The 16,581-nt window shown below is 38.8% G+C and overlaps 1 protein-coding gene across 20 annotated transcripts in view; it reads right to left on the reverse strand.

Moving 5' to 3' along the window:
- Nucleotides 1-16,581, reverse strand: part of LOC112652600 (uncharacterized) — a 430,970-nt gene that overhangs the window by 278,108 nt on the left and 136,281 nt on the right. The window lies entirely within an intron of this gene.

Raw genomic sequence — 16,581 nt, forward strand, 5'->3', positions numbered from 1 at the left:
TTTCTTTTTTTTTTTTTTTCTTGACCACTGTGTTTGAGTCTGATGCTGGTATTCTACGAATTGTTTCTGTTCAACAAAAGATCACCAAGACTCTGCTGTGAATGCCAGGCTAGCTCCCAGCTGCAACTGGCTGCTTTTCTCTTTCTTGATAATATTGTCCCACTCACACCTAAGGGGAGACTTGGCCTCCTGCTACCTAAATCCACAAAGAGTTTGCTTCCACTGGCTGTCAGCAATCCATCCTCCATGCTGGCTCCAAAGAAAAAAGTCTCTGGGAGACTCATGTCATTCAAAGATTTAAATTAAAGCCTTAATTTGATTCTTCTCTTCTCACAGTATATTTCTCATCTTGCTCCATTTTCTGAGGTGAGTAGGGACTCACGTGAAAAAAGGCATCATATTCCAGATATTTAAGAGTGGCACCCACCCATTAGACTGGATGCCAGTTACATCTTGGGGGACCCTTGCTATGCCCAGCTCTAACTCTTTAATGGTTAGATTTTAGGGAGTATGAGGTATGAAGAGAAGAGACCAGGGTTAGGTCTGAAGTAGGGAAAGCACTTGGGAGCTGGGAACAGTGGTTATCACCAACTCATCCAGAGATGTTGCAACAACCTGGGGAGTTTGTTCTGGTACCTACCTCTAAGCATTAGCATCACCCTTTCTTTGAGGTAAACAGCATTCATCTTTGAGACTTTCTGGCATCAAGAATGACAGAATAGATTTTATTTATTTCTGTTTTGTAAAAGAATGACCCCAATATGGTTTGTTTAACTGTTTTAAAGAACAAAGATAAAGATGAAATATTTATGTATGTGTTTTAAAGATCCTAAAGTTCTCCTTTGCCTATAAAAATATATTTGGTTTTCTTTAAAGATATAATGCCTCTAGTCATAACTAAATGCATAGCAAATTCAGACACATTTATGAACTTGGAGATTACTACACTGGCTAATGGTTAATTAGTCAAACAACTTTTTAAATAATGTGGTCACTTCAACAACAAAAAAAGAGCAATCTGGTAGCACCCAAGTCAAGAGTAGACAGGAAGGAAGGATGCGGATGTTACTGGTTAAGATCTTCTCCCACATTAGGAATTCTAACTACCTAGATTTTGACCAACCCACCACTAATCTTACTCCTTTCAGCTGAAAATACAATTGATTTTTTAAACTAATATTAGCTATTATTTTAATCATTTGATGTTTTAAATTTAAAATCATTATTGCCCACACAAAATATTTCTTAAGTATTAACTAAGGTTAAGCAATTATTTCTTTAATTCTGTTGGCCTGTACTCATTGGTAAAAATGACCTTCAGAGAAGAACTTTCTTAATTTAAGCTCATTCTGATTACACATCAGACTGTGGAGTAAAGGATTTGTCAGTTACTATTGCTGCCACAGGCTTCTAAAACATTAAGAATTTTTTTTAAAGATTTATTTATCTATTTATGATAGAGAGAGAGAGAGAGATAGGCAGAGACACAGGAGGAGGGAGAAGCAGGCTCCATGCTGGGAGCCTGACGTGGGACTCGATCCCGGGACCCCAGGATCACGCCCTGGGCCAAAGGCAGGCGCTAAACCACTGAGCCACCCAGGGATCCCCAAACATTAAGAATTTTTGCTAAAGAATTCTTATTTTTTATTCTAAAAGACTTTAGATCTTACAGAAGAATCACAAGAAATCTACAAAGTATTTCAATGTACCCTGAAAAAATTCAACTGGAAACATTTTGCCCCATTTGCTTCTTACCTGTGAGTTTTCTGAATCATCTGTTTGAAAGGAACTTGCTGACACCATACCACTTAACCCTACACACTTCAGAGAATGTTTTCAGAGAAGAACATGATTATCAAATTAAAGAAATTTTACACTGATAAATTATTATTGCCATATTCAGATTTCAGCAATTTACTTAATAATATTCCATACAGAAATGTTTCCCTCTGACCCACTGTGTTTACTTTTCATGTCTATGTTCTTTGTCCTGAGTGACACTGGCATTTTCCAAAAGTACAGGACAGTTGTTTTTTAGGATGCTCTCAGTTTGGGTTGGCCTGATGCTTCCTCATGATTAAATCCAGGTTATGCACTTCTTGGCAGAAATGTCAAAGAAGTAAAGCTGTGCCCTTCTCACAGCATGACATTAGGAACAACATGGCATTTTGTCCCACTGTTGGTAGTGATGAAAAATAGAATTTTCTTTTAACCGGGTATATTAACATTGCTTTTTGCCCATATTGTGAAAACACTTACTGACTTCATAAAATTAGAGTGACTTGCATGTCATGACTCATTCCTTAAGATCTACATCTCTATTGCATATCTTTTCTACTTCCCTAGAACAACTGGGTTCTGCCCATTTATTTTCATTCCCCTTGAACAGATTGGGAAAGAATAAACAGATTGACACAGACTGTTGTCAGTGTGGTGATGACTACAACCAAGAACAGGTCTACAAAAATATCCAGCTTGTTCAACTTTCCACAAGATAGCCTGCCTGGGTCCAACATGCCAAAAGCAATCGGGCTTGGAGGATATTTTTAGAAATTGATTATTTTAGCTTATTTCTGAAAGGAGACAAGCTGCCACAGTGGAATACACATGAAACAATGCATTAACGACCTCAAATTTAGAGCCAGCTGCAGTAAAAATGGAAAACAAAATCCTGCCCATAGACAGTCATTTTGCAAAGACCAAATCTTGAGACTGTAGAGTCATTTGGTTGTGCTCTCCAACTACTATGTGGCAGAGCTAAACATGAAACCTTTCCCCAAGATTTTTTTCATACCCATTGCCTAAATATCTCCCAGAAAGGAATTTTCAGAGCTTCCATTGGAAATTGCTTCCAGAATCTCAGGATACTTTTAGATATGAGAATATAATTTGGGGCACCTGAAATCTTTCCCTTATTTTTTCTTGTCTCAACTATGAAAAAGTAAAAACAATTGGTCATTCCTAAAAAACATGGAGGTGGGAACACGTGGTCAGGGAATGGGCAAGGGGCCTGAGAGGGGAGTCCAACCCACTGAGTTTTTATTTGGAGAAATATTTAATCCCTACAAAATTCTTACTACAAACCTCTGGATCCTCTATTATAACCTCCATGAAAACAGGATAATGTCTTTCCTACTGCTGTCTTCCTAGATTCCCAACAGTACTGGACACATTGTACTTTTTTTATCAATAAATGTTGAATGAGTGCACCAATAAACAAAAGTCTTATTTTGCATTCTAACAGTATTATTTGTGGTTGCTCACATTGTAGCTCTATCGTACTGCACTAACATACTCATTTTTCCCTTTTGTCAATACATTATTCATTCTATCATCATTCATTATGTAATCTATAGATGATATTAAACATCCTATCTGTATAGAATAGAATTAATATGTGAATGAAAAACAGAAATAATCAAGTGATTCGTTCTGAATTGTAGATCAGTGTTCTGATATTCTAGTCAGCTTCTGCTATATAAGAAGCAAACACAAAATTTCAGCAGCAAGCAATAAAAAGCATTTACTAGCTCACAAGTTGGTGGGTTGGTTGGAGTTTAGCTAATCTAGATTGTATTCAGAAAGGTGCCTCTGCTGATTTCAGGTCTGCATGTTTATAAACTAGCTTAAGCTTGTCTTTTCAAGCTTCATTACATCATGTCTGCTAATATTCCATTGGTCAAAGCAAGTCATAGGCCAAACCCAACACCAGTAATGTGAAAGAGGGCGTTGCCCACATAAAAGCAAAGGGAGGAAATGGATATATGTAGAAAGTAATTTAATTTATAACACCCTAGCAACACAAACTAGCTCCTAGCTTTTTTCCTACTTGTGAACTATAGAATTAAACTTCGATTTTTCCAAAATATCATATTCTCTCTAACCTCCTGCCTAGAATAATCTCCCACACTTTCCTCTCCTCTTATGCTATTAGACCATCTCTATCATTTTCCAGGCTAATGCTTACTCCTTCTTCCAAACTATTATATTCTAGAAGCATCTCTAGATCCTAGAATCTAAGAAAGTTGCCAATCCCAGATCTTCCCATATATCCCCATATCCCCTACACTTCCCCCATGGCACCTACCATATGTTTGAAAATTGCCTATTTCTCTCTCTTCTCATATGACAATCTCTGTGAGGGCAGATTCCATCTTGTGTATTCATGTCAGTGCCCCCAATCTCTAGATTAGTGACGGATACATACCAAATACTCAGGAGATGTTTGTTGAATAACTTGGATAGTTACTCATCCCTTATGAAACACGATCACTGACCATACTACACAAACATTATTACCCACTGACATTTTGTCTTTATCCACTTTTTTCTTATTATAGTTAAAAAATAAAATCATTTTAAGTTCTGCTTATGAAGAACTACAAGTTCAAATACATGAGTTCTGATTTTCAATCTGAGCAATGTACCCCACTCATCTGTAGATAATCTGATGTTCACTGGAATTTTCATAACACAAAAAAAGTGAACTATTTGGATTAAAACTACACCAGACATTGTAGTTTGAGTCCTCTGTGGGTGAGAACATGTTTTTATATTTTAAAGCATTTATATTTAAAAATCCCCAGGACACCTGGGTGGCTCAGTTGGCTAAGTGTCCAACTCTTCATTTCAGTTCAGGTTGTGATCTCAGAGTCATGGGATAAACCCTCACATCAGGCTCCATGCTCAGTGGGGAATCTGCTTGAAACTATCTCTCTCTCCCTCCCTCTGTCCCTCCCCTCCTTCTCTAAAATAAATCTTTGGGGAAAAAAATATTATTACATCAGGAGACTGACCACTGATGTTCTAAATTGGAACTCTCAGTTTTATTCAAGCAAGTAACTTTCCCTCCTTCTAAAGGTCATCCCTAACAAAACCCCCAGAACAAAATGTCCCCCAATGACAGAATACTTAAATAAATTTTGCTTGTAGCAAATCAATGCAGCCTGCCAATATAAATACAGTTTACGTTGGTCTTTCACAATCCTTTGTAAAAATATGAGCTTCTCATGCAAATTTACAGGCTTCCAGACTACATGTGAAGGGTCTATTTAGCATCATTGCTGAAAATAATCACTTCATCATAAATCCATTCATCAAAACTAAACCAAACTTGTCCCTCCACTAGCATGTATCTATTTCCCCAATACATTACAGTACGTTCAATGAACATTAAATTCACAATGACAGTGATTTTCAGAGAGAACATTTAGCAGTATATTCTCGAAAGTGTTTACTTAGACTTACAATATGATGCTCCACAACACTTTGAAAGGGACTGTTAAGAGGATTTCAACAATCCACTGTGCCTTCCAATCAATAACTAATTCATCACTACCAAATGGCTTCTTCAGCACAGAGCCACAAAAGAATCAATGGAATGGAACGAGTATTGCAGTGTCTCCATATATTCACTTAGCTCTGTAGAATACTATTTGTGAGAGGCTGGGAAAAATCATCAATGAGTTCTAACAAGCACAACTAAAGATAACTTCTCATGATGCCTATGACTATTTCTTGTAGCTTTAGTTCTGATTTGATGATGTCTGGAGACAGTTTTTGGTTGGCATATCATGGAAGGGCAGTGCTACTGGTATCTAGTGGGTTGCGGTCAGGGATATACTACTTAACATACTACAATGCACAGGACCATACCCCACCCCACCCCCCCACACACAACAAAGATTATCTGGCCCATAATGTCAATAGTGCTGAGACTGAGAAACTTTACCTTATAGAAAGTTAAGAGATGTGAATTCTAGAACTACAGAACTGCTGCCCAGTACAGCAGCCACCAACCATATGTGACTATAGAGCCCTTGAAATATGGCAATTCCAAATTGAGATGTGCTGTAAGTGAAAAATACACACCAGATTTCAAATATGTAGTACAAAACAAAGAATGTAGAATATCTTAATACTTTTATAATGATTAGGTATTGAAATGAAAATATTTTGGTTGTATCAGGCTAAATAAAACACAAAATTAATTTCACCTCTCTCTTTTACTCTTAAAAACGTTTATCAGAAAATGGTAAATTACATGTGTGACTCTTGTTACATTTCTTTTTGGACAGCACTACGTGTTCATATAAGATGAATATAAGTACAAAGATGTATTTAATCAGATGTGAGATATACGGGGGCAAGATGTAGTTTCCTTATTTACACTGATTTACAAAACTGGTCAGAGATGATAAAACAGTCTTTGGGCTGAATTTTTTTCTTTATAACAAATGGTTAGAATAATTCAGTAGCAAAATGTTCCACAGCTCAGACTTCAGGAATATGGCAGAATGAGAGGATCCTAAGCTTAATTCGTCCAACAGATACAATTAGATACCACTCGCATTAATGTAAATAACCCTTAAAATGACCTAAAGACTGGCAGAACAAACTCCACAACTAAATGTAGAAAAGGCCGTACTGAAGAGGGTAGGAAGGTGAACATGTGGTAGGGAGCTAAACCCCATAGGTCTGAACACATGAAGGAGGGAGCCATGGGCAGGGAAAGAGCGAGAAACAGACTGGCACACCAGCAAGCCTGCAAGGGGAAGAGGAATCCCATAGTATTTGGCTTTGAAAAGGAGAGGGGTCAAATTCTGTGAGCTCACAGTGGGACTTAAAACCTGGAATTTTAAAAATCATCAGGCTCAGCTCTGGGAGAGCCAGGAGGGAGGCTACAGGAAGCTGAGTCCCTGCCCTTACAGAGATGGCCTCCTCCTGCAGCAAATCAGCATGGACCTGCGGGCACCACACCTAGCCCCTCATTCACCTGCAGACCTGCCCCCTCGAGGACACCCTGGCCAGAGCCCACCCAAAGTGGTGCCACAAGCCTGTCAGTGTGTAAGCCCTCCAAAGTGACTCTCGCTTCCAAGAGAGGAAGATAACGACACACACCAGTCCAACTGCAGCCCAAGAAGGAGCAGTGGGCTAGGGACAGCCACTGGGTCTAACTGCAATCCTTGCCCACCAATAAAAGCTTCTCAGGGGACAACACAGAGAAAGCACCTTGCACTTCACTGCTATTGCATCTCCGATAAATACATGGTCTGACTCAACTCAAGGTCAAAGTGGCCCCAGACTAGCCTGCTAAACCACACAGGGACCAATCGCTGCACACAACAGGCAGAGAGAGCCATTACAGATGACTGGACTGAAAACAAATGCAGCTCAACCACAATAGCAGGGTACATGCAACAGACATAGGAGACACCTCTGAAGTGCCAGGCTCTGGTGAACAGAAGACATTGCACTGCAGAGCACTACAGGATCTTTTCTTCATAAGGCCACTTCTTTCAAGAGCAGCAGACATACCTGACTTTCCTAACACAGAGAAACAGACACAGAGCTACACAAAATGAACAAAGAAACATGTCCCAAATTAAAGAACAAAAACAAAATCACAGGACGAGAACTCAATGAAATGATGCTAAATAAAAGCAACCATAAAACAAGTAACAAAATGACAATAAGTACATACTTCTCAGTAGTTACTTTGAATGTAAATGGACTAAACACTCCAATTGAAAGGCACAGGGTGATGGAATGGATAAAAAAACAAAACCCATCTTGATGCTGCCCACAAGAGACTCATTTCAGGCCTATATACACATGCAGATTGGAAAAAATTTATCATGCGAATGGAAGTGATAAGAAAGCCTGGGAAGCAATACTTGCATCAGATATAAAAGGCTTTATTTTTTTTAATTTTTTTAATAATAAATTTATTTTTTATTGGTGTTCAATTTGCCAATATACAGAATAACACCCAGTGCTCATCCCATCAAGTGCCCGCCACCCAGTCACCGCCACCCCCGCCCTCCTCCCCTTCCACCACCCCTAGTTCATTTCCCAGAGTTAGGAATCTTCCATGTTCTATCTCCCGTTCTGATATTTCCTACCCATTTCTTCTCCCTTCCCCTCTATTCCCTTTCATTATTATTTATATTCCCCAAATGAATGAGACCATATGTTTGTCCTTCTCCGATTGACTTATTTCACTCAGCATAATACTCTCCAGTTCCATCCACGTCGAAGCAAATGGTGCGTATTTGTCAGATATAAAAGACTTTAAAGATTGGCACAAGAGGGATCCCTAGGTGGCGCAGCGGTTTGGTGCCTGCCTTTGGCCCAGGGCACGATCTTGGAGATCCAAGATCGAATCCCACATCGGGCTCCCGGTGCATGGAGCCTGCTTCTCCCTCTGCCTATGTCTCTGCCTCTCTCTCTCTGTGACTATCATAAATAAATAAAATAAAATAAAATAAAAAAGATTGGCACAAGAGACAAAGTAAGACACTTCTAACCATAAAGGGAACAATCCAACAAGAAGATGTAACAATAGTAAAAGTTTCTGCATCCAACATGGGAACACCCAAATACATAAAGCAACTAATAACCAACATAAAGGAAGTAATCAATAGTAATAAATAATAGTAGGGGACTTTAACACTCTACTTACAGCAACAGATAAGATCACACAAACAGAAAATCAACAAGGAAACAATGGCTTTGAATGACACATTGGACTAGACGGACGTAACAGATACATTCACAGCATTCCATCCTAAAAGAGCATAATACACATTCTTTTCAAGTGCACATGGTACACTCTCCAGAACAGATCATAGAATAGGCCACAAAACATGTCTCAACAAATTAGAAAAGATTAAAATCATACCATGCTTCTTTTCTGACCCCAATACTATGAAACTAAAAAACTGACTACTGGGAAAAAGATCTCAAAAACTACAAATAGATGGAGGTCAAACACCACACTACTAAGCAACGAATGGGTCAATCAACAATCAATGAGGAAATCAAAGAATACATGGAGACAAATGAAAACAGAAATACAATGGTCCAAAATCTTTGGGATGCACTACAAGTGGTTGGAAGAGGGAAGTTTATAGCAATACAGTCCTACTTCAAGAAACAAGAAAAATAACAAATAAACTAACTTTCCACCTGAAAGAGCTAGAGAAAGAACAACAAAACTCATTCCAGTAGAAGGAAGGAAATAATTGAAAATAGAGCAGCAATAAATGAAATAGAAACTAAAAAATAATAGATCAATAAAACTAGACAATCCCAGAATTCAAGATATACTACAAAGCTGTCATCACCAAAACAGTATGGTACTGATACAAAAATAGACACATAGATGAAGAGAACCCAACAGAAAACCCAGAAATAAACCCACAATTATATGGTCAATTAATTTCTGACAAAGCAGGAAAGAATATGCAATAGGAAAGACTCTTCAACAAATGGTGTTGGGACAAGTGGATGGCTACAGGCAAAAGAATGAAACTGGACCACTTTCTCACACCATATGCAAAAATAAAATCAAAATGGATGAAACACTTAAATGTGAGACCAAAAACCATAAAAACCCCAGAAAAGAGCACAGGAAGTAATTTCTCCGACACTAGCCAAAGCAACAGTGTTCTAGATATGTCTCCTGAGGGAAGGGAAATAAAAGCAAATATAATCTTGGGATTACATAAAAACATAAAGCTTCTACAAAGTACAGGAAATGACCAACACAACTAAAGGGCAACCTACTGAATTGGTAAGATATTTGCAAATGACATAACTGATAAAGGGTTAGTAATCAAAATATAGAAAACCCAGGACTGATGCAACTCAACACCCAAAAAAGAAATAATCCAATTTAAAATGCGTAGAAGATATGAACAAACCTTTCTCCAAAGAAGACACCAGATGGCCATCAGACACATGAGGAAATGGTCAACATCACTCATCATCAGGGAAATACAAATCAAAACCTCAATGAGATGCCACCTCACACCTGTCAGAATGGCTAAAACCCAAAACACAAGAAACAACAAGTGTTGGCAAGGATGTGGAGAAAGGGGAACCCTCTTGCACTGCTGATGGGAATGCAAACAGGTATAGCCTCACTGAAGAACAGTGTAGAGGTTACTCAAAAAACTAAAAATAGAAACACCATAAGATCCAGTCATCCCACTACTGTGTCAACAGTTTAAAAAACTAGAAGGTAAACAAACGTTTCTGAGAGGAAAGCACAGTAGCCACCTCATTAAAAATTAGATCAATTAAAGTGTCAGTCATCAGACTTGAAACCTTCTAAACGAAATACCACAGGGACAGTGCCGCAGGGTAGAATCCACAGTTCCCTTCTTAAGGATCCACTGAAAACCACAGTACAAGCTGACAGAAGCGTTAACAGGTGATGACAACGAAGGAGGATAGTCCGAAGAAGAGTTCCCAGTGAAAACTGGCACCATGGAGGGTAGGGCTTGGAAGTGGGAACATATAAAGGCAGCATTTAGGCCAATAATTCTGAGAGCAATCCTATCATGGAGGAGACACCAGAGCAGCTCAGAGCTGAAACCAGCATGGGGTGTGTGACTTCGATAACAAGACTTGCCTGGCTACAGCTGTGCAATAATGTTGGGAAGGGCTCAGCAATGACACAAACCTCTCCATCTTAACAACTAGGAAGAGGATTTAGAACTTTATTCTGCAGGCAATGGAGAGCCAGGAAATGCTATGGCAGGGGGTTTTGGGGGCATGTAAGAACAACACGGGGCACGGACATGGGATGGACTGCAGAGAGAAGCTATGGCACAAGGATGTGCAGTAGGAGGCAGTGTTGTTTCCTATGGTGTTTTCCACAGGAACCGTACAATTGACATTGTCAAACATAGTGCGCAAGTGTTCCCTTCTCACCACTCCCCTGCCAACACTGGGTATCTCCTGTCTTTTTGACAATAGCCAATCTGGCAGGTGTTAAAAGCTGTCTAAAGGACATAACGAACAGGCAACAGGTTTCACCTTGAACCTCAGTGAATGGCTATCTGGCCTCTGGCTTCTGAAATGAGGTGTGTCACCAAACACCATCCGTTCATCCCAGTACAGCAGGAGGAAGACTCCATATTCATGTAAAAGAGACTTTATTATTGGTCTATTATTTATTGTCATAAAAAAAAACACTAAACAAAGGTACACTCATCTTTTTAAAGTTAAGTACGCCAGCAGTGATGCCTTAAGAATTATTCAGCACCAAAATGAGAACTGGTAAGGGCATTCGATATTTTGATACAATATATCCTGTTTCCTAATCTCCAGACACACAGAGACCAACAATGAAGCCAATCTAATTAGGAGGCAGTAGGAAGTATATGTTCCTTGGAAAAAGAAGAACAATTAATTAAAAACAAAAGACAGAGATAATATTATCAAAATATTATTATTCACTGAATATTATTAAACACTTTCTGTAGGTCCAATATGTTTAGAGTAGGACCCAAGTTTTCATGTGACATGGAAATACAAACATAAAGGAAATTAAGAATGAGTTGTTTTTTTAAAAAAAATCAATTTGCATAAAATAAGAAGAAAGCTAAACCTCAGACTTCAAAGTATCAAAATGACTGCCAGTGTCATTGAAGACTGATCAGGGGGTGCTAAAGAGAAGACAGGAGCAAACAAGCCACCACAGGATTGTGCAGCAGCTAGAGATTTGCTAATGAGCCAGTAAAAGCACACTTCTCAAACACAAGGGGCACTGAACCAAAGGCACAGAACTTGGCTCATCATGTGCAAGAGAAGTAAGAGTAAACCAGCTGGCAGGGGCGCCTGGGTGGTTCAGTAATTTGGGCATCTGTTTCTGGCCCATCATGAGCCCTGCATCTGGGCTCCCTGCTCAGCGGGGAGTCTGCTTCTCCCTCTCCTTGTGCCCCTCCCCTTGGCTTGGGTGCTCACTTTCCCTCTCTCTCTCAAATAAATAAATAAAATCTTTTAAAAAAAGAAAAAAGAGTAAACCAGCTGGCAGCAGGAGCTTCCTGTACCAAATCAGCTCCTAGAAGCAGAAAAAAAGTAGAATTAAAGGAAGAATCCCATGGACAAATTATATTTGCTGGCATTGTCCTATCTCAATGGCAATGAGAAAAAGAAATTTAAATTTTTAACAAAGAAATTTTTAAAAATCAGCCTTTGTCACTTGCTGAGAAGTAAAGGATAAATAAATTTCTACATCAGATATCCTGGCATATCATCTTGCCTTGTTCCCATGAAAATGTCCAGAAATAAAACATAAAACATATATATGAGTAGAAATCAACAGCTCTCTTATATGTAAACAACACAAATTAGAAGATGTAATTGTAGACAAGGCAGCATTGAAAATAGCAAAAATAAATATAAAATGTCTAGAAATACACTTAAGAAATATGTAAAAACTTTAGAAAGAATATTTTTAAGTTCTTCCAGGGGAGAGGAGAAGAAAATTTAAACACATGAAAGGCATTCCAAGTTCCTGCATATGAAAAATCAACATCAAAATATAACTGCCTCTAAATCTATCTAAAATAGCACCCAGCCAGGGTGCCTAGGTGGCTCAGTAGCTTAAGTTTCTGCATTTGGCTCAGGTCATGATCTCAGGGTCCTGGAATCAAGAGCCTCATTGGCACACTGCTCAGTGGGGAGTCTGCTCCTCCTCCCACTCCCTCTTTCTCAAATAAATAAATAAAATCTTAAAAAGGGTCACCTGGTGGCTCAGTGGTTGAGCATCTGCCTTAGGCTCAGGTCACAATCCCGGAGTCCTGGGATCGAGTCCTACATCAGGCTCCACACAGGGAGCTCTTGCTTCTTCAGAACTCTGCCTAGGTCTCTGTCTCTCTCATGAATAAATAAATAAAATCTTTAAAAGGAAATAAAATCTTAAAACCAAGAATAAAAAATAAAATAGCACCCAACCAATTTGTTTTAGAAGTCTGGTATACTGATCCTAAATTCTATAGTGAACCATAAGGTAAGTAAGGATAGAACAAAAATCTAAAGTAACTGAATTATATGATGAAACCAACTCCATAAAAAATGGGCAAAGAGGGATCCCTGGGTGGCGCAGCGGTTTGGCACCTGCCTTTGGCCCAGGGCGCGATCCTGGAGACCCGGGATTGAATCCCACGTCGGGCTCCCGGTGCATGGTGCCTGCTTCTCCCTCTGCCTATGTCTCTGCCTCTGTGTGTGTGTGTGTGTGTGTGTGTGTGTGTGTGACTATCATAAATAAATAAAAAATTTTTAAAAATGGGCAAAGATTTTAACAGATACTTTACAGCGGATACTCAAATGGACAGTGGAACATGACAAAATGTTCAGACTCATTAGTCATCAATAAAATGCAGAATAAAACCACCATGTAGTACCACCATACACCCACCCACTATGTCAGAAAATTAATAAGACTGACCTTCAAATGATGCTGAGGATCAGAAAAGCCAGAACTCTCACACATGTTGGTGGGAGTGTCAAAGAGTATAACCACCTTGGAGAAAGGACTTGGGGGGTACGAGTGTTCTTAAAAAGCCAAAAAATATGGGGCACCTGTGCAGCTCAGTTGGTTAAGCATCTGCCCTGGGCTCAGGTCAGGATCCCGGGGTCCTGGGATCCAGTCCCAAGTACCTGCTGAGCAGGGAGCTTGCTTCTTCCTCTCCCTCTGCCCCTCCCCCTACTGATCCGTGGGTATGCACACTCTTTCTATTTTATTTTTTAATTTTTATTTATTTATGATAGTCACACAGAGAGAGAGAGAGAGGCAGAGACACAGGCAGAGGGAGAAGCAGGCTCCATGCATCGGGAGCCTGACGTGGGATTCGATCCCAGGTCTCCAGGATCGTGCCCCAGGCCAAAGGCAGGCGCTAAACCGCTGCGCCACCCAGGGATCCCTCTTTCTATTAAATAAATAAAATCTTTAAAGAAAAAAAAAAGAAAAGAAAAGACAAAAACTTACCCTATGACTGAGACACTTCACACACATATTTATCCAGTCCCCACAAAAAAGGAAGAGAAAACATATGGGCAACAAAATGAGCTGTGCGATAATGTTCAAAACAGGCAAAAACTACAAGCATCCCAGGTCTTGACTAATAGGTAAATAAACAGACCAAATGTGGTGCATTCATTCAACGGAATACCACTCGTCAATAAAAGGAAACAAGCTACAGATACATGAAACAACATGCTTAAGTCTCAAAAACGTTATGCTCCTGAAAGAAGCTTTCCGCAAAAGAAAGCATACTTTGTGGAGTCAGAAGAGCAGTGGTCTCTGTGGGAGTAGGGCTGGGGACAGACTGGCATGACGCATGAAGTAATTTTCTGGGGTGATGGTAATGTTCTGTATCTTGGTAACAGTCTGGGTTACATAAGTACATGCATTTGTCAAACCTCAGTGAATTTCACTGTATGTAAATCTTGGTTCAAAATAAAAAAAACTACTACTATAAGAAATTGCTAAACTCTAGTTAATGACAAGGCAATGCTAAACTATTTGGAGCAAGTATACTGATGTCTTCAATTTACTTTGACATGCATCAAAAAATATGATGAATTAGTGTACAGAACAATGAATAGATGCATTAGATATGTGTTAAAAAAGGTTAGTAAAATATTGATTGAATACATGTGGTGGGTAAATGAGTGTTCATTGTAAAATAATCTTGACATTGCCACATGCTTGAAAATATTTTTAATAAAATGTTTAAAACTGGGAGGCCTGGGTGGCTCAGTGGGCTGAGCGTCTGCCTTTGGCTCAGGTCATGATCCCAGGGTTCTGGGATCCAGCCCCTCATTGGGCTCCCTGCTCATTGGGGAGTCTACCTCTCCCTCTCCATCTGCCTCTCCCCCAGCTCAGACTCTGTCTCACTCTAGTGTACTCTCTCTCTCAAATAAATAATAAAATCTTTTTAAAAAAATGTTAAAAACAGTGTAAAGAAACTAGAACAGTGATGAAGGAAGACCAGCCCCATCATATGCTAAAATTTATGTTCCATATTAACTTTAACATAAATAGGAAAAAAGACCAAGGGAATAGAGTAGAAAATTTCTATTCTGAAATAGAACCCGCAAAACATGAAAATTTAGTGCTGTCCAAGGAGTATAAAATTTCAGTTACACAAGATGAATAGGTTCAAGAGATCTATTGTAAACATTGCGCCTATTGCTAACAACACTGCACTGTGCACTTAAAAATGTAAAAGGGTAGAGATCTCATATTAGGTGTTCTTACACAATAAAAAAATTACAGAAACATAGTATATGTTACAGGTGACAACTCAAATCAGGAGAGAAAAGTTGGATTATTTAATAAATAGCATTGAGACAAATGGGCTGCCTTCTGGAATAATATATTTGGATCTATGCCTCACACCTTGTGCCAGGATAGCTTCCAAACACATCAAATACTGAAATATATATAAAATGTAGAATGTGGTCATGAACTGAAAGAAAAAAAAAATTTTAAAAAGGAAAATCCTTCTTTAACACCAGAGGGGAAAAGTCCTTTTTAGCTATGACCAAATGCCAAAAGTCATAACAATACTAATGAATTCAACCATATAAAAGCCAGCACTCTTACAGCAAAACTCTAATAAACTCAAATACAGATGACAAACCAGGAGGAAACTGTAATATATCACACAGTTAATTTCCTCAATAAATAAGCAGCTCATAGATATAATGTCAGCAACTCAATAGGAAAAACAAAAAACACAGGAAAATGATATAAACAGAGAATTCATGGAAAAGGAAAGACAAATGGGTTTTTAATCCCATGAAAAGATCCTCAACCTCAAGCACAATAATTGAAAAAAATGTATCTTTGTGTAGTTTTAATTTGCATTTCTATCAGAAGTGAAAAAAAGAATGCTGTAGAGTGTATAATTCACTTACAAAAGGAGAAAAGGAGGGCGCGCACACACACATATACATAACAACACACATAAAAATGTGTTTGTACATATTTTTTAAAGCTCCAGAATGGAACACGAGAAATAATAACATGGATTACTTGTTCAGAGTGATAGGAGTTTTTTTTCACAGTATACCCTTTTATACTTTCTGAATTTTTAATCATGTAGTTGGATTACATACTAAAAATTAGACTTAAAAAAGTAAAAAGAATTCTACTGCAAACAAAGGCAACAACAGAGTGGGAGACAGCCTGAGCTCCAGCCAAACTCTGCCACTAATTAACTGTGTGAACTTGGGCCAGTCCCTTAGAATCACTGGCACATCTGGTTGCAAAGAATCTCAGAAAGATTCTCATCCCTCCTCTTGTTGTATAGAATAGGAAACAGAAACACAAAATAAATTAAATGACTTAGCAACATCAAAGGCGGTCAGTTTACAGCAGAACCACAAAAGCTATCAATATGTCTGTCCATTTCTTCTTGTTTGAGATGGGAGTCCTGCAATGGATGCTAGCAGACAGTTTCTGCAAATCACACAATTGACAGAGGACCTGGATCCAGAGTGTATGCAGAACTCTCAGATTCCAACAACAAGAAAGTAAGCACCTAAAAACATGCTCAACATCTTTAGCCATCATGGAAATGAAAATTAAAAACCATAGCAAGATACCACTATGCAAAAGACAACACCAGATAGTGGAAAGAATATGGCATGATTTGAATCCTTACGCGTTGCTGGTATACAAAATGCAAAAGGGTACAACACCTTGGAAAACAGTTTGGCGGGGCACCTGGGTGGCTCAGTTGGTTAAGTATCTTTCAGCTCAGGTCATGATCTCAG

The sequence above is a fragment of the Canis lupus genome, chromosome X (genome assembly GCF_003254725.2).
Source record: "Canis lupus dingo isolate Sandy chromosome X, ASM325472v2, whole genome shotgun sequence".
Lineage (NCBI taxonomy): Eukaryota > Metazoa > Chordata > Mammalia > Carnivora > Canidae > Canis > Canis lupus.